Source organism: Megascapheus bottae, chromosome 1 (genome assembly GCF_031878675.1).
Source record: "Megascapheus bottae isolate mThoBot1 chromosome 1, mThoBot2.hap1, whole genome shotgun sequence".
Lineage (NCBI taxonomy): Eukaryota > Metazoa > Chordata > Mammalia > Rodentia > Geomyidae > Megascapheus > Megascapheus bottae.
Window position 1 is genome coordinate 62331606 of NC_143509.1, and position 25859 is coordinate 62357464.

Below are 25859 nucleotides of genomic sequence, written 5' to 3' on the forward strand. Positions count from 1 at the left end.
GACTAAGCAGGCTTCCAACCATGATTCTCAAATCTCAGCCACCTGAGTAGTTAGAATTATAGATATGAGCCACTGGCATCTGACTTGTCTACATTTTGGGGGGAAAGGGAATGAAGTAAATTTAGTTCCATTTGCACATCTGTCTATAAAAATGTGTATGCTCCTGTGGTATTAAATGAATGTCACTTTTTGAGGAAAAATGGTCTATGACCCATTAATTCTGTTTACTAATTACAGTTTATACTAATCTCCCTTCCTACACACTACCCTAATTCTCTGTAGCTTTATTTTGTCTCTGCAAAGGAATTTGACATAATTATTTTAGGTTATGAAATGTTGAACTTCTCAAACTTGGCCCTCTACTCCTTTTATTTTGCCTAGTCTTTGTTCCTAAATATTGTGAGCAGAGTGTCAGGCACATAGAATAAAGTTTGGAAGTTCATCCTTCTGTTAGAAATCATTCATATTCTTAATTCCCACTGTCAAATAGATCACAACTCTCAGCATATTTATTTATCTTTATCACCTAAAAATGCTGTGCCTTCAGAGAAGATATTAAAGAAGCTTTTGTAAGGGTATCCAAACACAATACATTGCATTGAGTTTTTGTTTTCATGAATTTTGCCTTCTTGTGGGTATTGGCATTAATTAGATATGTACATGGAATGCTGACTGCATTGTGTTTAATTACTTTTGTTATTTAACTTTTCTTGCAATTTTAAGCTCGCTAAAATTACAACCAGGAGATAATAGAAACTTCTGTTGGAGCTAATTAAATGACTAAGGATATGTGGTAAAGGTCGAGCCCATAGTTGGCTTTGGGAGAAGCACAGGGCTTCCAGGTGAAGAACAGCAGATTGTACAGACCTGGAGAATATCTGACATCCAGAACTTCAGAGGTTGCTAACCCTTTTCTCCTCCCAGTGTAGACTCATGGAACACTAGCTTCTGAGGCTTTCAGGAATTTGGTATGACACTTTCCATGAATAATTTGAAGTCTCAATATCCAATCCATATCATCTAGACCTAGAACTCCAACTGCATACAAATACAGCTTAAGCTATCCAAGGGATTCAGGACCTGAGATCTCTTGCCACTATCAGAAATAAGAGTGAATGTTTTATTACTGATTTTACAGAAGATACATAGACAGGTTAAAGAAAGAGGCTTCTAGCCTCTTAAAACCCATAAATTCTTGATTCAATCACTCACATATAAACCTCTTTTCTTGCCATTGTTTAAAAACAAAACTCAGACTTTATCTACTGCTTTCAGTTTTTCCCGTTAACATCCATTGGAATCCATTGGCTTCTACATAAGGCTAGAATAATACTTTTAAGAAACTCCCACCTGCCTCTGAACAAATGACTCTGTCTTGGCCTTCATCCTCTTTATTTCATTTTGGCCTCTAGTCCTAAATTTACCACTACATTTTATAACCATGGTTACTTTCTTTGCCTTTTTCATTGCCCTATTCTATTTTTTTTCCTAGCCTTCTTTTCCTACGTACATTCATTCAACCACCATTTATGGTCACCTTTACTATTTGCCAGTCACTTTGCAAGGAAGGCATTGAGAAGAACTTGATAAATAATAAATGACTCTTAAAGCAACCTAAATAGCATACATAGGACAAAACCCTGTGGCGATATAGGGTTCTATGAAACAATGTAAAATCCCACTCAGCAGTAATTCTAAATGATGAGTAGTTTCAATTCAACACCCAGCTGTCTCACTAGAGACTCTAATGCTTTCTGGTCATTTGAGCTACTTCAGTGGGCAGACAAGGCCCTGCATCAAATGTCCTTTTTGTTGCCTATTAGTAATTTCTTACTAGGTTCTTTCACATAAATGATCACTATTCTCAACTCTGATCTTGTTGAATTTTCTTCCTCTATTCCAAAATATCACACTGTTTAAGCTTATTGAGCTGTATTTTTTGGATTAATCTTCTTTTGAGCACTTGGGTTCTTATTCGCAGGGCATTCAGAACATGAATTCTGAAGACAATGTCTATTAGATCCCAGTTAAATAATGGCACTAGGCTTGCCTGCTTTTCCTGGAAAAATTGAGGGACAATAGCACTTATCTCCTGCAAAGTAACTGAGAGGATAAAATGGATAGTTAAGAAGAGAGATGAGTGGTGGGTGAAAATAACATTTTATTACTTAGAATAATCATCAAAGAGTAGCAAACTCTCAAAAATATTTGTAATTATTATTTTATATGGCCTCTGGGTATAGTTGTCATTTCTTGAAGCATAAATTCTTTGTCAGGTGTGGAGCTTGAACTCAGGCCTGAGCTCTGTCTCTGAGCCTCTTGGTGTTCAAGACCAGTGCTTTACCACTTGAACCACAGTGTCCCTTCCGGTTTTTGAGTGATTAATTGGAGATAAGAATCTCACTGGGACTTTTCTGCCTGGGCTGGTTTTGAACCAAAATCCTCACATCTCAGCCTCCTGAGAAGCTAGGATTACAGATGTGAGCCAATGGCACGTGGCTGAAGCATGAAATTTTTGAAGACATAGCTACTCTCTTTGATGTTACTGAAGCCAATGGCTTCAATGACTGTTGTCATAGACGGGATATTCACCTGACATATTGAAATGCTTAACTGCTCTTTTTTTTTTCCATCAGACACTATCCCCTCCCAACACGAACGTAGTTATGTGGGGTTCCCTTACCCACATTACAACACTGGTGAACTGAGACACTCTCAGTTTAAGGAAATACATGTAACTGACCCAAGAACAAAGGCCTTTTGCAAAGGTCATGGAGATGAGATCAGTCCTCCATCATATCTGGGGAAATTTGCCATCTCTTAAAGATGCTTCAGGAAGGAGTAGTGAATCTTGGAGATTTAACAGGCAGACTTTCAAAGATAAAGGCTGGGGTATATATAGGGTTGATTACTAACCATGGGGGAGGAGAAAGTGAAAGTCTGGAGGCTGAAAACCTGAAAGAAAGTTCAGGGAAATGAACAGGAAGTTAATGATTACCACAACAGAGTATTAGAGAGAAACCTGTAACATCAGGATGATTAACCAAACTTGAGGAACACATTCTATTGAAGGGTAATTTGTGTTATTTAAATATCATCATTTCTTATTAGATCAAAGAATAGTAATAAGAAAACTTACTATATTGCTTACTGAGTTCTCTTAGAATAATGGATGTCTTCTTTCCTTCCTTTATTTCTTTTTATTTTCCCCCTTAAGGGAAAATGTCTTATTTCTAGGCTCTATTTATGGTATCTTTGGGTATGTTCAGTTTTATATTAATGTTGACAGTTCTAAAAACAGAAGTACTAATGGTCAAGCTCAGCCCTTGGAACATCACCCTAGAGGGCTTCGGATACCAGGTAGGAAAGCTTGTAGTAAAAAAATGTTTCCAGGAATTTCTTTGTCTGTCATTACCACTTAGACCCATAGCTGTCTGTTGCCACAGTCAGTTTCCAATGATACCATTGTAAGTTTGGTTATTGTTTCATGAAAGAAGTTTCCTGTCCTATTTCACAGGGAAGGACTATGCGATAATTCCCCTCTGGAGATATCACACCAGTTTCTTCTTTACTGTATTTTAGCATTGGCATAATGTATTAGACTTTATTCAGGCATCTGCCTTTCTCTGCCAGTCCTGGGCTTACCCTCAGAGCCTGAGCACTGTTCTTGAATTTTCTCAAGGCTATTACTACACCTGAGCCTCATCACCACTTCTGGCTTTTTTCTATGTATGTGGTACAGAGGAATAGGACCAGGGTCTTCATGCATGCTAGGCAAGCACTTTAACCACTAGGCCAAACTCCCAGGCCCTACTTTCCTTTTTTTAATTTTGCTGTGTTCCTGGCCTTTGACAGTCCTGTTTGGTACTCCTTTTTAAACATTTTACCAATAATGAACTAATGTATAGATAAGTGGAAACTCTTCACATTAGGTAACTAGGAAATATTTGAGCTGAAACTTGAATTCAATCCAATTTAAATGCTGAATTCTTAAATGCATTGGATTAGAATTTAAGAAGTGAACTCTGACCCTCGAGTCAGTTATAAACTACATGTTAAGCAATCACACTGATGACTTACTCTTTTATTTCTTCATGTGTAAAAGAGCAAATGCAAAACTTCCTTTACTAGGTCTCTGTGAGACTTAAGCCTCCTGATATATGTGAAAACATTCCATGTATGTAAAAACATTCCATGTAAATCCCTGGGTTTTGCTACGTTTCTAATGAGTGTGAACTTTTGTTTCCCTCTAATTCACCTTGGTCCCAAAAGCCTTGTGAACTGACCTTCACTCTTCTAAAGCAGATGACATCCTATTCCAATCTGTGTCCCCAATTGGCCAAAAGGTGCTTGCTCTTACTTGAAGGAAGAAACACATGGTTTGAGCCAGATGATTACTAAGAAGCAGAGTTGGGTGAGGGTTATTTCATCTGCCACGAAGTTGACCCGTGGTAATAAGGGGCCATCATATCAGTGTACTGTCCTGTGAGGCCATGGCCATACTGGGTGGTAGCTACAGCTGCCCCTCTCTGTCTCTGTCTGTCTCTGTCTGTCTCTGTCTCTCTCTCTGTCTCTGTCTCTGTCTCTCTCTCTCTGTCTCTCTGTCTCTCTCTCTCTCTCTCTCTCTCTCTCTCTCTCTCTCTCTCTCTCTCTCTCTCTCTCTCTCCTCTCTCTTCTCTCTCTCTGGCTAATGTAAGTTATACATGTAATTATCCAGGCAGTAAGCTACACTATCTCCACAGATAGCAAAGTTTCATCAGCAGAAGGGCACATTTTGTTTCATGTGACTCCTGCAGAGTATAGCTCAGTGTTATAATGCTGTGGTGATTAATTGAAGGACAAGTTAGAAGGTCATGAAACACTATGCTGTCCCCACAGAGAGGCCTCCATGGGTGAAGCAAAGCAAGAGGTTGTAGAGTAAATATGAAACTGTCTGGAAATAATACCCACCCAGGTGTCTCTACCTGCAGGGTTCTCAGTAGAATATGCTGCTCTTCACTAGCATTGAAGGACTGTCTTTTTGTCACTGAGGCCTTGATATTGTCCAAGACTGTCATTATAAAAGAAAGTGGAAACTCACCTTTCAGCCTCCAATTTTGTTGAACAGAAGCGTCGGACATAGATAGGCTGTGTGTCTTCTGTGAGTTAGAGGTATGTCTACAGATGAAGTACAAATTCTCACTTGTGCAAAGACACAATTGTATTTGTTTTTGCAACAAGATCTTATTGTTGCATTCATGTGGCTGTCTCCGCATCTCCTTCACTCAGAAGGAGAAAGTGTTTATTTAGCAGGAAATATTGTAGGCTGAAAGCCATGGTGACTGCATGCACTTGGTTCTGGTGATGGTGGTGGATAGATCCACATTTTGGCAGTAGTGCATGTTGAAGTACTAGTATCCCTGAATAGGAAGCAGAGAAAAAAAGGATAGACTGTATCCTATACCCTCAAGACCTAATGGTCTACCAGTAAGCTCAACCTCCTAGAGTTTCCACCACTTTCTGAGAGTACCATCCTGGCAAACAAGCCTTAACATATGTACATTTAGCATACATTCAATTGTCAACCAGAGCACATCTCCAAGGGATCTTAGTTACTGGAAAGTTTTCCTGTGACATGTGCTCAAAGCCAGAAACCTATTCTTCAGAAGAGTGTTATAGGAATACTCTAGCCCAGCACGGTGGCTCATGCCTGTAATCCTAGCTACTCAGGAGGCTGAGAAGTGAGGATCAAAGTTCAAAGTCAGCCTGGACACAAAAGGACCTGAGATTCTTATCTCCAATTAACCTCTAGAAAACAGAAAGTGGGCCTTGACTCAATGGTAGCCTTGAGCTGAAGCGCTCAGGGACAACTCCCAGGCCCAGGGGTAGGGTGGTAGCCTTGAGCAGAAGAGCTCAGGGACAGTGCCCAGGCAGAGTTCGAGCCATATGACCCACAAAAAAAAGAAAAAAGGAAAGTTATATAGGGGCATTCTAAGTCCAATGTATTCTATTGGAAATAAGAAATGCTTCTGAGAATTATGTAAAGGTTAAAATCATAGTAAATCAAAGAAAAACATGTAAGGTGAAACTAAAGGGATTATGAAAAAATATGTGGCAGCAAGGGATAGGAAATAATACAAAGACAGGAAGAAGAAAAAGGGTGTGAGCTTGTCCTGAGCAGCCATTTTCAACACTATACAGTAGCTGAATCTGTGAATGTCTCATGAATGGGACTTGGACTATTGCAGCTCAGAATGTATGTCATAGTCTCTAGTAGAGATTTCTAAGAGAAACTAAGAGACAGTAAGACTTGCTTAACCAACATTTTTTGAGGCTCCTTTAAGTTCTTTCTGTGTGATTTCCCTCCTTCACTGGTATCTGTTCCCAGTCTCCACATAAAAACATCCTCTTTTAGCAACTTTAGTGACTACTTTTTCTTTTTTCTTATTTTAACTTGCATTCAAGGAGAGGGGACTGAGAAGAAGGAAATACATGAACTGAGAAGGGACTAGAGAGATTAAGCCAAACGTTGTTGGTGTCACAGACTTACCCTTCTTTATTTCAGTTTATGGATGAGAATGACAATGGAACTATAAAGTTTTGCTAGTTGATAGATTGGATGTGATTCTTTCTCCTTTTCTGAATGTCTTTGAGACGCTGAGGTAAAATTAAATTAATTTGGCACTGATCTTTTCCTTCTGTAGGCATTCTTTGTTTTCCAGAGTCTCAATCCTACTAAATGATTACAATAGATTACTGATTATTTGAGATTCTTCCTTAGTTATACATATTAGGTACCAGCACTAGATTGCTATGAGTAATAATGTTACTGGCTCTATTACTATAACTATGCATTAAGATTTGTCAAAATTTATACAGTTTTTAGTCTTCTTGGCATATCAGTGTTTAATATTATACAACAAGCCTTTGAAGTATCCACAATTATATGAGTCATGAGACTCAGAAGTTTTATAATTTCCTCCAGGTCATGTAACTAGTAATGATTGCAGTGCAAACAGAGAAGCATCTGCCTGTCTGAATCTAAACCTTCACACAAATCATTGCGCAAAGAATAATGATGAGCACAGAACTCCCTCCAAATTAAAGAAAATAATGAAATTAAACTTTGACCCATTCATTAAAATCTTATAGGTAAAAAGTCAAATGAATAAGTAACTCTTCATTGTGGATAGATAGTATTGAACAATGCCAATCATGATTCTGGAAGGATGCCTTGGTGAGGAGTATTTAGATATTTAGACTATATATTGCCAAGCTATAATCAAGGAAATCTAGAATAATATCTATGTATCCATAATTCAAAAATGATAATGTGAAATTCCCCATCGTTCAGCCACCTTTGATAATGGATACTAATGCTTAATTGTCACAGTGATACAAAAAAGGCAGAAATAGGTTCAACCCCAGAGCACTATGCCTTATGTCCATAACAATAATGCCTATTTAATCTATAAATAACTAACCTTTATTATTGGTAACTGGAATTGGTTTTGGATTCAAGCTTTCTTTACCCTCACATTATGCGTTGGTCTCATTTTTCAGGGGCATCATCCTATTGATGGGTTACTTCATCAATGAAAAGCAAAAAAATAGATCCTCATCATTCTTCTACATTATAACTGTCAGTATTTTGTTTAGACACTATTTTTATGTTTGTGACTGTCACATTACCAGTCTGGATCCAAAATTTCCCATGTATATAATGAAGAATTTTGACTAAATGGTTTTAGTATTATTAAATGTCATGAATTCAAGAATTCAAGGCATCATTCACTCGCATCTCAATTACCTTGAACCTTTTCTTTTAATTGGAAAACTTCCTCATCCTTCAGTAGATTCACAATCACAACAGGAAAGGCCAGTTCTAGAATAAGTAGAATCTTGCTTGGCATATTTGTGGCTTCACTAAAAAAGCTATATATACAGAATGCCCAGAGGATTGAAATAGTCCACAGCTTTTCAGAACTGGACAGCTGATGAGTGGGTAAAGGTTGTCTGAGCCTCACTCTGTCAGCCTGTCACTTTTAGGAATATCAAAAAAAATCTTGATACCAAATTGGAGCACTGAGGACCTTATCTTGACAGAGAATGAGCCCATCCAAGAGGCTGGATGAAGTTTTATGAGCTCAGCCACCGTAGCTACTTTTAATATCTGAAAGACTCATTCCCACCTGCTCACAAGAACTTGGAATACCAGGATTCTGTGACCTTTCTCGTCCTTGATTACAATGTAGGCAAAAACTGTCTCGAGAAGCTCAAGATATTTCACATGATTTACAGTCTGACCTTAAGATGCTCTAGATGAATTGTCTGAAAGAAAAGAAGGAATGGCTGTTCTCAGACAGTCTGAATTCTTCCTTATCAGAAGGGTTAAAATAAATATGTTTTCCCTTCCGTTCCTTTTCTAGCACCTCTGTAGCTGATTAAAGGGGAAATGTATGTGCTGGGCTAAGAGTCAAGGGGAAGCAGATTCAAAGAGATGAAATCTAGTTTTCTTTGTGCCAGTGTACATCGTGTGAGTTTGAGGGAAGAGAGAAGGAGAGATGTGTTAGGGAAGGCTGACCAAGCAAAAGGGGTCACCAGTGCAAGTGGAGCACAGCCGGCTGAACAATGTCCAAGAAAAGACTTGTCGAGTGATAGAGCATGATAATAACAGTACCAATTCCTCATTTTGACCAGGTTATTACAACGTGATACTATTAAACATATGACTAAGCCAATCCTCCCCTCTGATCTATTTCTGTGGCTCTAAAAGCATCTTCCTAGATAGGCAAACCATAGTGTTATTCTTCTTATTTTTGCCAGTCCTGGTTCTTGAACTTAGGACCTGGGTCCGGTCATTGAGTTTTTCCAAGGCTAACACTTTACCACTTGAGTCACAGAATCACTTTTAGCCTTTTCTATGTTTATGGTACTGAGGAATAGAACCCAGAACTTCGTGCATGCTAGGCAAGCACTCTATCACTAGGCAACACTCCTGGCCCACAATATTCTTCCTGCCTTCCAAAGATACTAGTCTTGCTCTCAGTATCTGTGGGAATTTCTTGCAAATTATGAAATAATAACATGTCACTCTTTTAAATGTAAGTTTTGCTTAGAAGCAAATATAAAGTTTATATTTGGATTGCATGTGTAAGGAAATCCTCATGCTAAATCTACTCACTTGTTACAAATATAGATATTTAAATGTATTAAATTTAAACCAAGTTAAACATTGATGTGTTCAGTCTGACAAACGTTAAATGCTAAAAATTCATACCAAGCTTGTGGTTACTGAATTGAACAGTGAAGGTTACTGACAATTTCCATAATCCCTGAAAGATCACAATTCTTTTTACTAGGTAATCACAATATGTAATCACAAATATGTGGTAATATGTAATTGCAAATTTAGACCTAGCTGTGGCTCAGTATGTCTGCTGAATGAAAGATATTGTCAAGAAACCTTAGTGTCATGTAGGCATTTTAATGTAACTGCTAATTGATGCTTTATAAATAGAACACAGAAGAGGGTTCATATGTTTAAATATTAAAGTAAGTCACATTCCTCATTTTTAGGGTTTTTCTATAGTAACTCTTCTTAATAACTTCAAACACCTCTTTCCCCCCACAACTTCCCTGTAAAAAACAGGCAAATGCCAGTGGGGAAAGGATGACCTTAATCTTGTCAAAGAGTTAGAGGTGCTTGAGAATGTGTTAAGAGTCTCCGTGTAAATTCGTACTTCCAAATGAGCAAAGCTTTTCCAGCAAAGAAACAAATGATGATATCTTACATTTGTGTGACGTGTTTCCAAAATGCTCTCACATGCCACCTCTAATTTGATGCTTAACGTAGTCCAATGACATACACAGAGTTGGTGGAGTGTGTTATTATCCCCATTTTGCATGTTCAAAGAAATGAAGTATTTGTTCAAGGTCATAGAGGTAGTATCAATGATAGAGCCAGAGGTCTGGATTCGTGAAATCACATCTTCTGTGATATGACCCCATGGGAGGTAACAGCATAACTATCAAGCTTCAGGAATGACCACAACCGAAAGAAAACTACAATTTGGAGGTTGAAATGCAGACTCTCGCCCAAAGAAGTACACTGGAATATTAGTAAGTTGCAGAGAAAGGAATGGCTTCTTTCCTTTATACATGCTTTATTCCTAGAGCTTAGTATGCACTACACATTAATTCATTCACCCAGCATTGTCTATCAGGAGACTAGAGAAACAAGGCATATCCCCTGATCTTGAGAGCATCTCATTGTTATGGGGAAAGACAAACCTTACTCAGCCTTCTATAGCTGAGTTCTATGAAGGCAGGGTCAGGTTAATTATGAAATGCTTCAACAACTAATAGAAAAGGATGATTCATTTTGTCTACAGGGTTTGATCATGAGAAAAACTTCATAATCTATGTATCTATTGCAATAAATTTAGGAGATTATGAGTAAGATTTTAAAGGGGGAAAAGATTTCTAGGGGGGAAGAAACAGCATTAGCAGAGTTACGTTGATCTGAAAAAAAATGTATCATTTCTAGTGCTTACTACATTCAGAGAATCTTATGTATATCCTCATTCTCACGACACTAATACATGACCGATGCAGTGTTGATGGTGTGTTAGCTAAGTACAGACACTGAGACTCTGAAAGGTATAGTGGCTGACTCTAGATCAACTAATAGACAATCCCTATCCAAGTTACTCAAGCAACTTCCAACTATAACACACATAGTAGCATATACTCAATTTTTATAACTAGATTTGTTTCTTTTTTATGGCATATTGTAAGCTTTTTCTAAAGTCATTAAAATCTCTATAAATGCTATTTTAATAGTGCAAGAACCTATCATATTGATGTATTGTAATTTGTACTTCTCTTTATTGTTAGATATTAAGTTGTCTCCAATTTTTCACTACTTTGAATGATTGTCCAGGACTAGTTTCATGAGTCAAAACGTGCTTCACAAGCCCAATGTAAGTCATGAGATTTCTCTGTCATTGTCACCAAGTTCAAAAGCTGGTCCAGTGGAATGAAACGCATATGAAATGCATTCTGTTTTGGATTATCATTTTGGAAATTATAGCAGCATATTGAGCAACCCAAATTGGCTCCTTCCCAAAGGCCTAGCTTTTCTAATCTCTGCTAGACAGACAGTATATTCTGAAGAACTGCAATTTTGTTTTTAATATTAACCTAAAAGAAATAATAATTAAGAAAGTAAATCAACTGAAAATGTTACTACAAATCCAAGTAAGATGATCTTTGGATTATCTGCTCTTCTGAGTAACTTATTCCACTGCTCTGTCCATGAAGGGAATCCTAGCAGTTTTTGATTGCTTTGCTCTGATTTGAATTTGGCAGAAGGAAATGTGGTTAAGATGTGAGAAGTTTAGTTATTTTTTTGCTAAATAAAGGCAATTGAATTTATTAAATGTCACTTGACCCGTACTAATTATACATCTCTTTTGATGATGGATCCATTTTTAAAGGAGAAAGCTAGAAAGGCTGAAGAGTGAAGAACATAGCCTCTTTATTTCAGAAAGGTTCATTTCCACTCCTGCTTTGGATTGACAAAGAGTTGTAGTTCAAGGTTGCCCTGCAGGGAAGCTCATATACCCTACAATTTTAAAGGTCCTCAGATGCCTCTTGGGAAACTTGGTAAAAAAAAATCTTTCTATTTAGAGACATGCCTGCTGAAATGACATATATTTTTATAGTTATATCTCTTTATTACTAGAACATAAAACCTGTTTTCACTCAAAATGTGCCTGCTTTCAGAAAATAGAGCAAGAGACATGCAGAAAACTGTGATCTTATTATTGTCCATTATTGGCTTTTGTTTTACTGGTCTCTTTTTCAGTACATTTTTTACCTTGCAGCTATTTGTTCTGGCAGCAAAATGTTCTGGATGTTTCTTCTTCTATATTCAGGGATGACTCTCAGCTTATAGATATAATCCTTCTGAATCTCTCATTAACTTTTTAACAGCATTAAGACTTACATGGAATTGCAAAGAATGCTTCACTCATCCCTCATGCTTTGGTTCTCAATAAACATCATCCATCGAATCAAAATCACTTCAGAAACACCATATTCTCAGAATTTACTACATGCTTCAACAACATAGTCATAAAGGAGAAATTCTGACCTTGTTCATTCCAACTCTCAGCAAATGACCAATGTTTGTAGAAACTTGCAGAATGGAACACCCTTCATATCCTGATTTTAAAGATTCTAATCTGACTACAAACTTCACCATCCTTTTTTAAATCCCTTTGTTCCTGGTGGAGTGTAGAGAGGGTAGTCTCTCTCTACTGAAAGATAATCCCTTTACTCTATCCTACCCTATGCATTTGAGGACAAGTATACCTGTTTCCCATATCTTTTTTGTTATTGTTTAGATTCAGCACAGCAATTGGTACATGTTAACATTTCAGTAAATATCTTCTGAGTAAATCAGTAATGAAATAAATTTTATTTGAAGGCAATAATATCCATATGCAAAAGCTTAGAAATATACCTGATAAAGTAAAACCTCAGGTATTACCTGAAGAAAAAATACATCTAGGCATTGAAAGCAGTAAGTTCTGTTTAAATAACACAGAAGAGATAGTGTTCAGAAAAAAGGTTAAATTTCTTACTTATTTTATGACTAATGAGTTTTGTATTTTCACTGTGCTCTAGTCTACTCGAACTGTAGTTTCCTTTGGGGGTGTATTGTATCTTGATAATGTCAATAGATTAGAAAATTTCAGTCTTCAATATACTCTTAAAATGTGAGACTTATGAAGACATTTTGGAAATATATATATTCTTGATCAATACACAATAGTGTAAGTTTTTGTGAAATTATGCATTTGTTGATATCACATTTTGATATTTATATTTTCAGTTTATTATTTTATGTTACTTTTACAGGGGCTATTTCAATGTTATGTTTTCATATATGATGATTACATGTTCATGTTAATTTGGTTACCCCTTTTGTTGGTGTCTGTCTGCCTCCTTTTCTCTCTCTAGAATCTTCATCGTTTATCCTGCAAATTAGCCCATACTTCAGTTTTACCTAAGATTGCCTTGGAGACAGGAAGTAAGATTGGAGGTGGTCATTTCTGCTGGAGTCAGACTGTTTCTCATTCACCTCTTGCCTTAGGTTGTAGGAATTTCAAGGAATTCTTTATTTAAGAATGAAATGGGGCAGGACAGATTAAACCAGATAATATTTTGGTCCAATGCTTTAGATCTACAAGTTTCAAATTTTTGCTCTCACTTTTCTATTCCATCTTACTGACCTATTTATGAAAATATGCCACCTCTGAAATAAATTCAGGTTGATTTCCCAATGAGTGCTGTGACCTCTAAACAGGATGCATTATTAGGAAAATAGAGTGTAGTGATGTGCAAGACTTCATTGCTCTCTGTAAATCTTTGATTCTGACATAGGATCTTGGAAGGGCATTGGAATTATGTACTTAAAAAAGAAATGGAGACTGTCTTGTCCTTGATCTTTTTTTAAAAGACAAAGTTGTTATATCAAATTAGCATTAGATATATAGCCTCATCTTTAAGTCCTAAAACCACTCTAAGTGGCATATTTAACTTCTTTCCCCTCTTATCCTGAAATCTATAATTCAGCTTGTCAATTTTCTTCTCTTCTGTGAAAAAAATCATTCAGAATCAGAAAAGTGTCACTTTGTTCTCTCCTTTACATCCTCCATCTCTCCAATCAATAGCGTCCTATCATAAATTACCATGCATTCTAGTTCAACATGTGTATCTATTTTAGGCACCATTAACTCCATTACCTTTGTATGAGTCCTCAGAAGTCTCTAGGACTATCACCAAGTCTGGCTCCTGATATTCTGTATATTTGAGATTTATACTAAAATTCACTTTCCCTAACTTCTGTTACAGAAATCCTTCTATATTATACTACAGACCTTCTCATTAACCTTCCTGTAATCCCCTGCTTAGACCTTAATTTCGTTAGAATGTTGCATATAGCTCTGGCTCATACCTGCTTGCTGAGAATACTTTCCAATAGTTCTTCATCATGTTTCTCACACTCATCATTCAAACTCTAAGAAATCTTGCTGATAGGCTTTCTCATAAATATTTTCTTGTTTCCCAACATGGTCTTTGTAGTTTCTTTTATGGGAAAGACAAAGGAAATGTTTCTGTTTGGCTCACCTCTGCTAAAAGAAGACTGCTTGACTATGGATTCCTATTCAACCATAAGGCCACATCACTATTAGTCTTTGTTTACCTCTGTATCCTACCTAACTTTTACAATCATAACCGCACTAGATTGAATCTTTGACTTGTCTATTTTAGCTTCCATTAAATCTCAGCTCTCTTAGGGGAGAGTTTGTTTTACTGATCCTTAGAAAGTAGTACATAAGTGGGAGCTCAAGCATTTTTGTTGAACTGAAAAGAACATTCTGTCAATAGGCCTGAGCAATCACAGTTCATGAGAAAATATTCAGATTATCAGTTATGTCGCATTTGCCAATCCAAAAACCATTTATGACCTCTTCCTAACTATTTTCTAGAGGCTTTCTACCTGATTAGACCTTTCCCTTATCATGCTCCACTCTTGGTGTTTTCCAAGCCAAGCTATATAAGTGATGCCATCCTTCAAATTCCTTCGGGTGTTTTAACACTTCTATCAGTTCACACTTGTTTCTCACAATGAGAGAAAGGATAACAGCCCAAATATAACACACCATGTAAAAAGATTGCTCTGTGCATCCAGTTGTTAAATCTGTTGTGCTCTGGCTATGCCCGTGCCAATCTGCACGTACAGATTATTCGCTCGCAGGGTTAGTGACTGAAACGTTTTTGATTAACCTTTCTGAAGACTTCGCAAGCACTTACTCTAGGCCATGTCCAGATCACAAAGATGCTGTGAATCACTGAGATGTTGCTGAATATCTGTTGACATAGTTTTTAACCAGTGTGGAATAATTCAGTGCTCTTCAAATTCAAGGGAATCAAACAGCATTTCTTTCTGGTTTCATTTGTTTTTATATCAGACAGAATGGTCACAGAATGACAAGCCAAACAATAATTGAGATTGCTTTTGTTATATCTTTATGACACAGTAAGTATATTAATAGCCATATGTTTATTCTTTGGTAAGAGAATAGCCACTCCTTTTTATATTTTTTCATCCTTAAGAAGTATTTAAGGTATATTTTATAATGGTTTATCATTTGAAATACAAAATTATGCCTGTCTTTAATGATAGATGATAAATATTATTTCTTCCGAAAATCTTTTACTGGCGGCATAAGTATTGTAGTTTGCTTATTTCAAATCAGAGACAATTTGACATACCTTTTTCTTTTTTCCTTTTTCCAGGATGAAGCTTAAGCATTAATATGAGCTTCAGAAGAAGCTATCACTAGTTGTTTCATTGTCCTATGTTATTTTCAGAGATTATGAAAAATAGAATTGTACTCCAAACATACATGATTTTATTTTTATTTTTTTGCCAGTCCTGGGCTTGAGCTCAGGGCCTGAGCACTGTCCGTGGACTTTCTCAAGGCTAGAGCTCTACCACTTGAGCCTCAGCACCACTTCTGGCTTTTTTCTATGTATGTGGTAACGAGGAATCGAACCGGGTCCTCATGCATGCTAAGCAAGCACTTTAACCACTAGGCCAAACTCCTGGCCCACATACATGATTTTAAACTTGCTCAAAATTCCAGAATTTTTGGAAAGAGAATACACTTATTCCAAAGGCCCCTAAAACCTATCTAACTAGATTGTATCCTGATTCTTACTATCTTATATTTCCTAATAGAAGTTCTGCTAGATTGGTGTTACTAAAATACCAGCTTTTACCCTAGAATGGTATCAACAATCAATCTAACCACGTAGCATTTACCATTCAACAATTTACTGACTTTCACTGCATTCCATGCACAACAGGCATTATAAAGGAATAACCTTAAAAAGAAAAGAGAGTGTAAGATCGAATGGCTATTATGTGTTACCAAAAGAAATGAATCTTAAAACATCAGACATTCAGAATAAATCAATTGTTATTCATATATTTAGTGAAAAGTACTTATTGAACTATCTACCAAAAAAAAGAAAAAGAAAAGAACAAGTACAAAGTACCTCCTGTATGTCAGGCTCCACCTTAAGCCATGATGCATTATTCTTCCTGGTTGAAAAAATTAGTCAAAAAAAGAGGTAATCATTATAAAGATTATATAGGGAGGCATTTAGAGAGATGATTATAATTATAAATAACAATTGGAAAAATTATATTAGAATGCTGGCAACTGACAACAAAAGGACAACTAGAAAATAGAAAGAGAAATGGGTAAAAAAAGCAGCATATTTACAGAGGAAGAGTGAGTCATATGGGGAAAAATGTTACTTCTACAATTTTGCCTTAGGGCCATCCAGAAATGCTTTATTTGGAAAGGAAAAATTTCTGAAAATATTCTGCAATAAACAAACAATACATTTTTAGAATGTCACTGGTGATTACCATAGCAAGCAGGTCTTTTTTTTTGTTGTTACAGTATTGGGTCACAATTATCAGTTCCTTCATTTTAAAACACCTGCTTCCTTCTTGACAGATTGCCATGGCCTCTACTGTAAATGAGTATTGATTTAATATTTGGAGCCCTTAAGCAGTTTCTGTTACAAAAAAAGGAGACCTGAGCCAGAGCATCTCCTTAGCCTTTGCCAACAGAGCTGCTCTGGATGATGGAGACATGGGTAAAATTACAGCATGGCCGCACAGTGATCATCAACCATTTTTCTTTGTGGTAACTAGGAAAGAGTGAAGAATCACCAACTAAAATCAGATCCTAGAGCTGTCCTGGTGGATTTGTGTCAAGAAAATACCTTGTATGCTATATGTCTTTATAATTTCTAAGATCATCATTCTGTATGTTTTTTCATCCTTCTATTTTTTCCCCACTCACCTTAAGAAACACTACATTTGTGAATTGGAAGCAATACTTTTTTCTCATGAATATGTATGAGGAACAAGGCCCAGATACACCTCCACCTACTCTTCTTTTTTTCATATATTTTTTTATTGTAGTTAATAGAAGAGTTACATTATATTCACCAGATAGAAGGTACATTACTTCACATACATACCCTTTCTCATGTCTTGGTCCCATTTTGCTCCCCCTCCACCTACTCTTCTAATAAAATGCATAAATCTCTGGTCCATTCATTTATTTTTCTTTTTTATATGTTGGATACAAATGTTCTGAAGACATTAACTCATGTCACCAAAATGAGCAGACTGTTTCCAAAAGTTAGAGTGGCCTCTTATCTGAAAAGATCACAGCCGAACTTATATGACAAGATGAAAAGTTATTGTACACATTTCTTTAAATTCACTATTGAGGTTTCAAACTCAGAGCCTGTAATTCTCATGTGGGAGTTCTATTATTTGTGCTATGAAACCAATCCTTTCCTTGCTATAGTTATTTCTCAAATACTATCTCATTAACTTTTTCTCTCTGCTAGTTTGGATTAGAAGCCATTCTCACATCTTTCCCTCCCTTGCAGCCAGGATTACAAATATGCACCACAACACCAGTCCTTATTATCTCCATGACAGATCATTGCTACAAGTTTAGACTCTCTGCATGTTACAAATTATGTCACTAGAAAGCAAAGAATAAATTTTAAGGATTTCAAACACTTGTTCAGTGCTTCCTCCATGCAATCACATGGTTTTCATGTCCTTTGAACTCTAGGTTCAAATTCGTGGGAAACAACAGCCAAGTTCTTTCTTTTTTCCTGTCTCCTAGGTCTTTTTCTGAGGGTGGAACTGGAGGACTGAGAGCAGCTGCACAGCCAGCTGCTTTCTTTCTTCACCTCTTTGTTAAATGGATGTGATCAAAATGTGCCTTGGACACAGGAACCTAAATAATGGGGCCGCCTTTCCTCTTGGAGCTCAGTAATATTTACTGAGCTCAGCAGCTTCATTTTCTTCCATCCCTGCTGCCTTAATGGCTGGCTTCAGGGTGGGAGGTGGGAAGGGAGGGAAAGAGGAATTGCTGAGAGGGTCTCAGGCGACGCGGTTAACGGATGGCCTTATTAGAGACACTTTCCTTAGGCCTAAGTGAAGCCTTTTCATCTGAGTCGGCACGAAGTGGGTCATTTTCCTCAGCTCTCAGGCTCAGTGCTATCTTGACTTGTGACTAGAGTTGCACAAAGCTATTGGTTTCCCCAGGGGCTTTTGGGTCTCTGGGATATGCTAAAGGCCCTGTTTTTAAGGGCTTCTTCACAGGCCATTTGTTTCTCTTCTGAGCTGTAGGTTTCTTCTAACACTACATGTCTCCTGCACAACCAGCCACAGCTAGGAATCTCCAAATCTCTGCCTTGAGTCTGGATCCCACTCTGATAGGATCCAGCAGTCCAGTAGTTCAGAAATCTGGTGAGCCAGCAAAATACTGCAGTCCTAAAAATTTCATGTACATGCAGAAACATATCTTCAGAATTAACTGCAAACTTAAATAACAGATGCACTGCCAATCTTAACCTATGATGTAATGAGTAACAATCACACTCACTTTAAAAATTATGAATTTACCTGGGTACTGGTGGCTCACACCTGCAATCAGAGTTACTCAGGAGGCTGAGAATTAAGGATTATGGTCAGGAAAGTCTTTGAGATTCTGCTTCTAATTAACCATCAAAAATCTAGAAGAGGAGCGGTGACTAACTCAAATGGTAAAGTATCTATCTTGATCCCCAAAAGTTAAGGGACAGTGCGTAGGCCCTAAATTTAATCCCCAGTATCAGCTCTGTCATGTGCATGTACACACACACACACACACACACACACACACACACACACACCACATTGGAGCTATAAGATCCTTTCCTTGTATATTCATAATTTTTAGAGGATTTGATGTCCATCTATCTAATTCCCAGTAGATCACATGTTTCCTATAGGCTCTAACACAGATTATATATCAGTGACTTATTTATGGCAATAGTAATCTTTCCCACAACTAATGTTTTAGAAATTACTGTTTCTACTTTTCCCAGTGACTTGGCTCAAGAATTTTTTTCATGTATTTTTTATTGTAATTAATAGAAGGGTTACATTATATTCACCAGATAGAAGGTGCATTACTTCACATACATTGATACCATTTCCCATGTCTTGGTCCCCATTACCCTCCCCCCATCCCACCCCTCATCTTGTTTCCCCCCCTTCCATATCCGACTTCAAATAATCAAATATGCATATATACAATATATTAGATAACGAGGTGAAATATTGTAACAATATGAGATAACCAAGGGACAGCAAAAGAGATGAGAGATAACATAGTACATTAAGGACAACAATCACTCCTTATATGGCTTTTGTTTCAATATCCTGGAGGTCCTTTCATTTAGCATCATTCTATATGGCCTTATGTATCTAGGTTTTGTTCTATTGTAAATCTCTGCTAGGAGATCCCAAGGTTTCTGCTGATTATGACAAATGAGGGAAACCATTGAGCCTATGTTCCTTTGAGTCTGGCTTACTTCACTTAATATGATTTTTTCTAAGTCTTTCCATTTCCTTACAAATGGGGCAATATCATTCTTTCTGACAGCAGCATAGAATTCCATTGTGTATAAATACCACATCTTATTGATGGGTGGTCATTTCCTAGAAGTATCAAATGGGCTGGATCCTCAAATGATGAAGATAAAGAACAAACTGCAGTCTCAGCAAGCATGTGATAAGAGTCATTTCCCTTAGGCTGTCACGTGCCCTGTGTAATGTTCAGATCTAATATATAAAGCGTGATTTGCTTTTCCCCTTTCCCAGATCAAGCAATTGATACATGTCCACAGCAAAGGTAGCCATTGCTCAGCACCTTACAAACCTCTACTAAGATAGAATGTCTATTTCTGCATTTCATTGTTAGCGAAATCAAGTGTTTCTTCTCATTACTCAAAAGCTAGCATGCAAGAGATGAGAATAGGTAGGAAGGCATTTAGGTTTATGTGGCATCCACCACTCAGATGAGATGGTGAGAGCTACTGCCCCTTAAGAAAAAAGACCACTTTGGTGAATTCAAGTATACCAAGGCTTTTAAAGGAAGAAAAAGGAGGTATGAGAAGCAATGGGCAAAAGGACTCCATGCTGGTTATCTCTGGATAGAGCATTACAACTGACCTTGAACTCCTGGGAATAGGTTTTTTTTTTAATGTTGTTTTTGTTTTTGCTACTTGGATTTTAATTCAAGGCATTATGTTTGTTAAGCAGGTACTCTACCATTTATGTCAGGCCCCGTCCCATTTTTTTCTAAGTAACATTTTAGGTAGGATCTGTGTTTTCATGTGGAACTGGTATTAGGCTGAGATTCTTCTATCTATGCTTTTCCCCTAGCTGAGATGACAAGTGCTCATCATACCCATATTGAGATGAGGTCTTAAAATTTGTGTCCTGACTGTCTTGAACTGAAGTCATACCAATCTACATCTCTTAAGTAAATGTGATGACAGATATAGACCATGATATCAGGGTAGAATTATAACTGTTCTTTTATTTCTTTTTCTCTTTTATATATTTTTACATTTTTTTCATATATTTTTATTGTAATTAATAAAAGGGTTACATTATATTCACCAGATAGAAGGTGTATTACTTCACAAACATTGAAACCCTTTCTCATGTCTTGGTCCCCATTTCCCTCCCTCCACTCCCTCCCCTCATCTTCTTTTCTCCCCTTCATTATCCTATTTCAAATAATCAAATAAACATATATAAAATGTATCAGATAACAAGGTAAAATACTGTAACAATACGAAATACCCAAGGGACAGCAAAAGAGATGAGAGATAATAGTACATTAAGGACAACAATCACTCATTATTTGGCTTTTATTTCTTTTTTTTTTAATGTTTTTTTATTGTAATTAGTAAAAGGGTTACATGATATTTGCCAGATAGAAGGTCCATTAATTCACATACATTGATACCCTTTCACATGTCTTGGTACCCGTTTCCCTCCCCCCCACACCCCCCACCCGTCTTGGTTTTCCCCCCTTCCCTATCAAATTTCAAATATCCAAATACAAATAAATTCAATATATCAGATAATAAAGTGAGATACTATACCAATATGAGATAACCAAGGGACAGCAAAGGAGATGAGAGACAACATAGTACATTAAGGACAACAATCATTCATTATATGGCTCTTGTTTCACTATCCTGGAGGTCCTTTCAATTAGTTTCACATTATATGTCCTTATGTATCAAGATTTTGCTCCATTGCAAATCTCTGCTAGTAGACCCCAAGGTTTCTACTGATTATGACGAATGAGGGAAACCATTGAGCCTAAGTTCCTTTGAGTCTGGCTTACTTCACTCTACACTGTTGGTGGGAGTGCAAACTCGTTCAACCACTATGGAAAGCAGTGTGGCAGTGCCTCAAAATGCTAAACATAGAACTCCCTTATGACCCAGCAATTCCACTACTTGGCATTTACCCAACCATCCAGAAACAAGGACATACTAAACCCACTAGCACAACAATGTTTATTGCAGCACTATTCACCATAGCAAAGATATGGAACCAACCTAGCTGTCCCTCAGTTGATGAGTGGATCAACAAGTTGTGATATTTGTACACAATGGAATCCTATGCTGCTGTCAGAAAGAATGACATCGCCCCATTTGTTAGGAAATGGAAAGACTTAGAAAAAATCATATTAAGTGAAGTAAGGCTTTTATTTCTATATCCTGGAGGTCCTTTCATTTAGCCTTATGTTCTTTCATGCGGCCTTATATTCTTTCTTTTGTTTTGCGATACTCACGTTTACTAAGCTAGCTCTCTAATACGTGAATCCTACCTCTAGGACTGATTTCTGTTTGTTATTTTGGAGATGGAGTCTAGCAATGTTATTTATTTATTTATTTATCCATTCTACACAAGCTGTCCTCAAACCAAGATTCTCTAGATTTCAGACTCATGAGTAGCTGGTCATGAGCCACTGATACCCACTTCTCATAATCCTTTAAAAGATTATTATTCTGAAAGTTAGACCTTGCAACCATTTTGATTGCTTTGTTAATTGACGCATGGGGCTAGAATAAGGAGGGTTGGTAACATCCTGATGTTATTAGAGGGCTATAAATATCCTAGATTTTATAAATCAAGACAAGTTTGTTATCATCTCACATTCAAATCATTTTAAATTTAAAATAATAGTTAAGGGCCTGGAAATATACAGAAAACTAGGAGAGTATCTGTTACATTTCCACAAAAACTGGCACAGGATAGCCAAATAAATATATCCCAAAGTACGGACTTTGGATAGGCACTTGTGGATTTAAAAATTCTAAGTGCTCGGTTATAAGTCTGACTTGAAAATTATTTTTCTTTCATCAACATAAAAAAGAATAGAAAATAAACTGGAACTCTGGCTTGAAGAGTTCTCAAAACATATATGCCATACTTTAATAGATAAGAAAATAATTTGGTGGAGTTATATATTTTTCCTCAGTTTTACTTTTGCAGACTGGGCAAACATAAATACTTGCCTTTGGAACAACACTGCCCAAGATCCTTTCTGCTTTCTAGCCCTGCCCGCCCCCTTCCAGCACACTCAAGAAATCAGAGAAAAGCCTCCTAAATCTCAGTTCTTTCCCTTTTGAACACTCATCTCTGAAATATATTCAGACATGTTGGAACTAACAGATGCAAAGCTGTTGGTTTTAAGTCCATGATTTATTGGCTAGAACGGCATGATTTTGGGCAGACAATCAGAGAGTGTAACAGGAGGAGGGTCTTTCCCTTCTGTCCCATGGCTCTGCTGGGATTTCTGTTGGAACCAGAAAAGAAGAATGAGACAGAAGGCTGCTATAGCTTCCAAGAGATAGTAAGTCAATTGTTGGATTTTATTTTAGGTATTTCTGTCTGCAATAAGAGCACAGTGGCTATCAATGATGGATTTACAGATAGATACCTAGGTAGATGATAAAGAGAAAGAGAACATTCCAACAGGCAAGAAACATAGTTTTTGGAAGGTTGTTTGCTGCCAGACATGTCATAGATAAGATAAAACAGAATGAGCCAAGAAGAAAGAAATCTATTTTGATGATAGAATAGTGGATTTAGGAAGAGGAGAAGGGGTGGTGTTTGGCCATGAATCTTTGAAAAGAAATACCACATTTAAAATTTTAAAACACAAGCAGAATTGAAATATTGTGCTGTTTAGCCCTCTTATATTGTCAAATGACCTGTACTGATGAAAAGATTATTCTTCAACTCTATTATTTTTCCTACACACACAAAAATATACAGAGAAGTTAGTTGATTTGTTAAAGTAACACCATGATTTTTGTCACTCTGTTGAGAAATGTAATTCTAGGGTAAGACTGAAAATTATGGGAGTGCAAACTCGTCCAACCACTATGGAAAGCAGTATGGCAGTTCCTCAAAAGACTAAATATAGAACTCCCCTATGACCCAGCAATTCTACTACTTGGCATTTACCCAATCGTCTAGAAACAAGGACATACTAAAGCCACTAGCACAACGATGTTCATTGCAGCACTATTTACCATAGCAAAGATACGGAACCAACCCAGATATCCCTCAGTCGATGAATGGATCAACAAGATGTGGTATTTATACACAATGGAATTCTATGCTGCTGTCAGAAAGAATGATATTGCCCCATTTGTAAGGAAATGGAAAGACTTAGAAAAAATCATATTAAGTGAAGTAAGCCAGACTCAAAGGAACATAGGCTCAATGGCTTCCCTCATTTATCATAATCAGTAGAATCCTTGGGCTGTCCTAGCAGAGATTGACAATAGAACAAAATCTAGATACATAAGGCCATATAGTATGATGCTAAATGTAAGGACCCCCAGGATACAGAAACAAAAGCCATATAATGAATGATTGTTGTCCTTAATCTACTATGTTATTTCTCATCTCTCTTTCTGTCCCTTGGTTATCTCATATTGTCACAATATTTCACCTTGATATCTGATACATTTTATACATACTTAATTGGTTATTTGAAATAGGAGAGGGAAGAAGGGAAATCAAGTTGTGGAGGGGAGGGAAATGGGGACCATGACATGAAAAAGGGTATCAATATTTGTGAAGTAATGTATCTTCTATCTGATGAATATAATGTAACCCTTCTGTTAATTACAATAAAGATATATAAAAAAGAGAAAAAATAATTAAATAGCATGAACGTTGTTCAAATCTGAAATTAGTATTTTTATTATCAGTAAGTAATCAAAGCTAAATATATTGTCTCATATGAGACAATATCTTTTATGTTATTACATAAAGCCAATATGTATCAAATGTATGTATTTATATATATATACATATGTTTAAATTATCACACAATATCTTCATTAATTGACAGAAAATTTCTCTTTTAACTAAAGTCTGCTATCTTCTAAGGACCTCACTATCATTTGTTACCTACGAAAAATTGATTTGACCAACTGAATGATATTGAAACCTATACGATTTAATATTGTCATTGAGAGTTTTGTCAGCCTTGTTAGAAGAAAATTAATAATTTCTGTGGACTTAGAATTTAAGATTTTTTAGTCTTTACAGTGATTTTGTTTATTCAGCTTCTATCCATTTGTCTCATTTTTTGTTAACTTATTTTCCATCTAGATAAAGGATACATTGTTTTCAATAAATTCATAAGAAATTTGATTCATGCATTTTTTGGGGGGTAGACATGGCAGAAAATGGAGATAATACTTTATAGTATTCAGAATCCTGCCATCTTTCTTGCCATGCTTTCCAAAAATTATCTTTAAGTATTTATACAGGGGAGTTCCCATTTAACAAAGTAGTTTATGAATAAAATGCATGTTGATCAATGTACCTCTTTTCAAAATTGTCGCCATCCTTCCCAACATATGCCTTCTCTTGCTTTTCTTAATTTTGTAAGATATACTTTGAATCTTAACTGCATTCTCCCTTTACCCCCAAAATCTCCTCTTTACTTGCATATCACCTAGTGTATTTTCTTATATGTTTATAAATTAATTCTATCTACGAAATATGAGGGAAAACATGTAACCTTTGTTTCATTGGGCCTGACTTTACTTATATAAAGGAGAAACATACCTAGCATGTATGAAGACCCATTTTTTATTCCTGGATACCACATACATAGAAAAAGCCGGAAGTGATGCTGTGGCTCAAGTGGTAGAGCTCTAGACTTGAGAAAGCCCAGGGAAGGGGGAAAAAAGCAACAGCTACATATAAAAGAGAGGATCTCATGAGGTCTCAAGAAATCTGGCTTTCAGTAAAATGAAACCGCCAACTGGGCTTGTCATTTTAATTCTCTAGGACAGTATTTTTCTTGATGAGAAGCTTTGATCAAAGATCTATATTTTTCTTAATTGTAGGGTCTCCTACAAACAAGGTATAGTTCTTGGCTGAACTCCTCAAATATCTTTAATGTGGATTGAAGTTGGATATTTTTATTGTAAAGTGAAGCATTCAGGGTTAAGATGATCCTGAAAATGTAGCACTGTTGTCTTATCTGATGTAACCAAGACAGACATTCTCCACATTCCCAGTTTGAAAGCCTAGCCAAGCCAGCACTGATGGCTCACATCTGTAATCCTAGCAACTTAGGATGCTGAGATCCAAGGATCACCCTTCAAAGACAATCTGGGCACAAAAGTCCTCGAAACTCAACTCCAATTAGCCATGAGAAAACCAGAAATGGTGTTGTGGTTCAAGAGATAGGGCGGTAGCCTTGAGCTGAAGAGCTCAGGGACAACTCCCATGTCCAGTGTTCAAGTCTCATAACTCACAAACAACAACAACAAAGTCTAGTTCAGTAAGGGAGTAAGGGAGTAGG

At 36.7% G+C, this 25859-nt stretch overlaps 1 protein-coding gene across 2 annotated transcripts in view; it reads left to right on the forward strand.

The window, feature by feature from the left end:
- The window catches only part of Lsamp (limbic system associated membrane protein), a 623669-nt gene that overhangs the window by 104747 nt on the left and 493063 nt on the right, over nt 1–25859 (forward strand). The window lies entirely within an intron of this gene.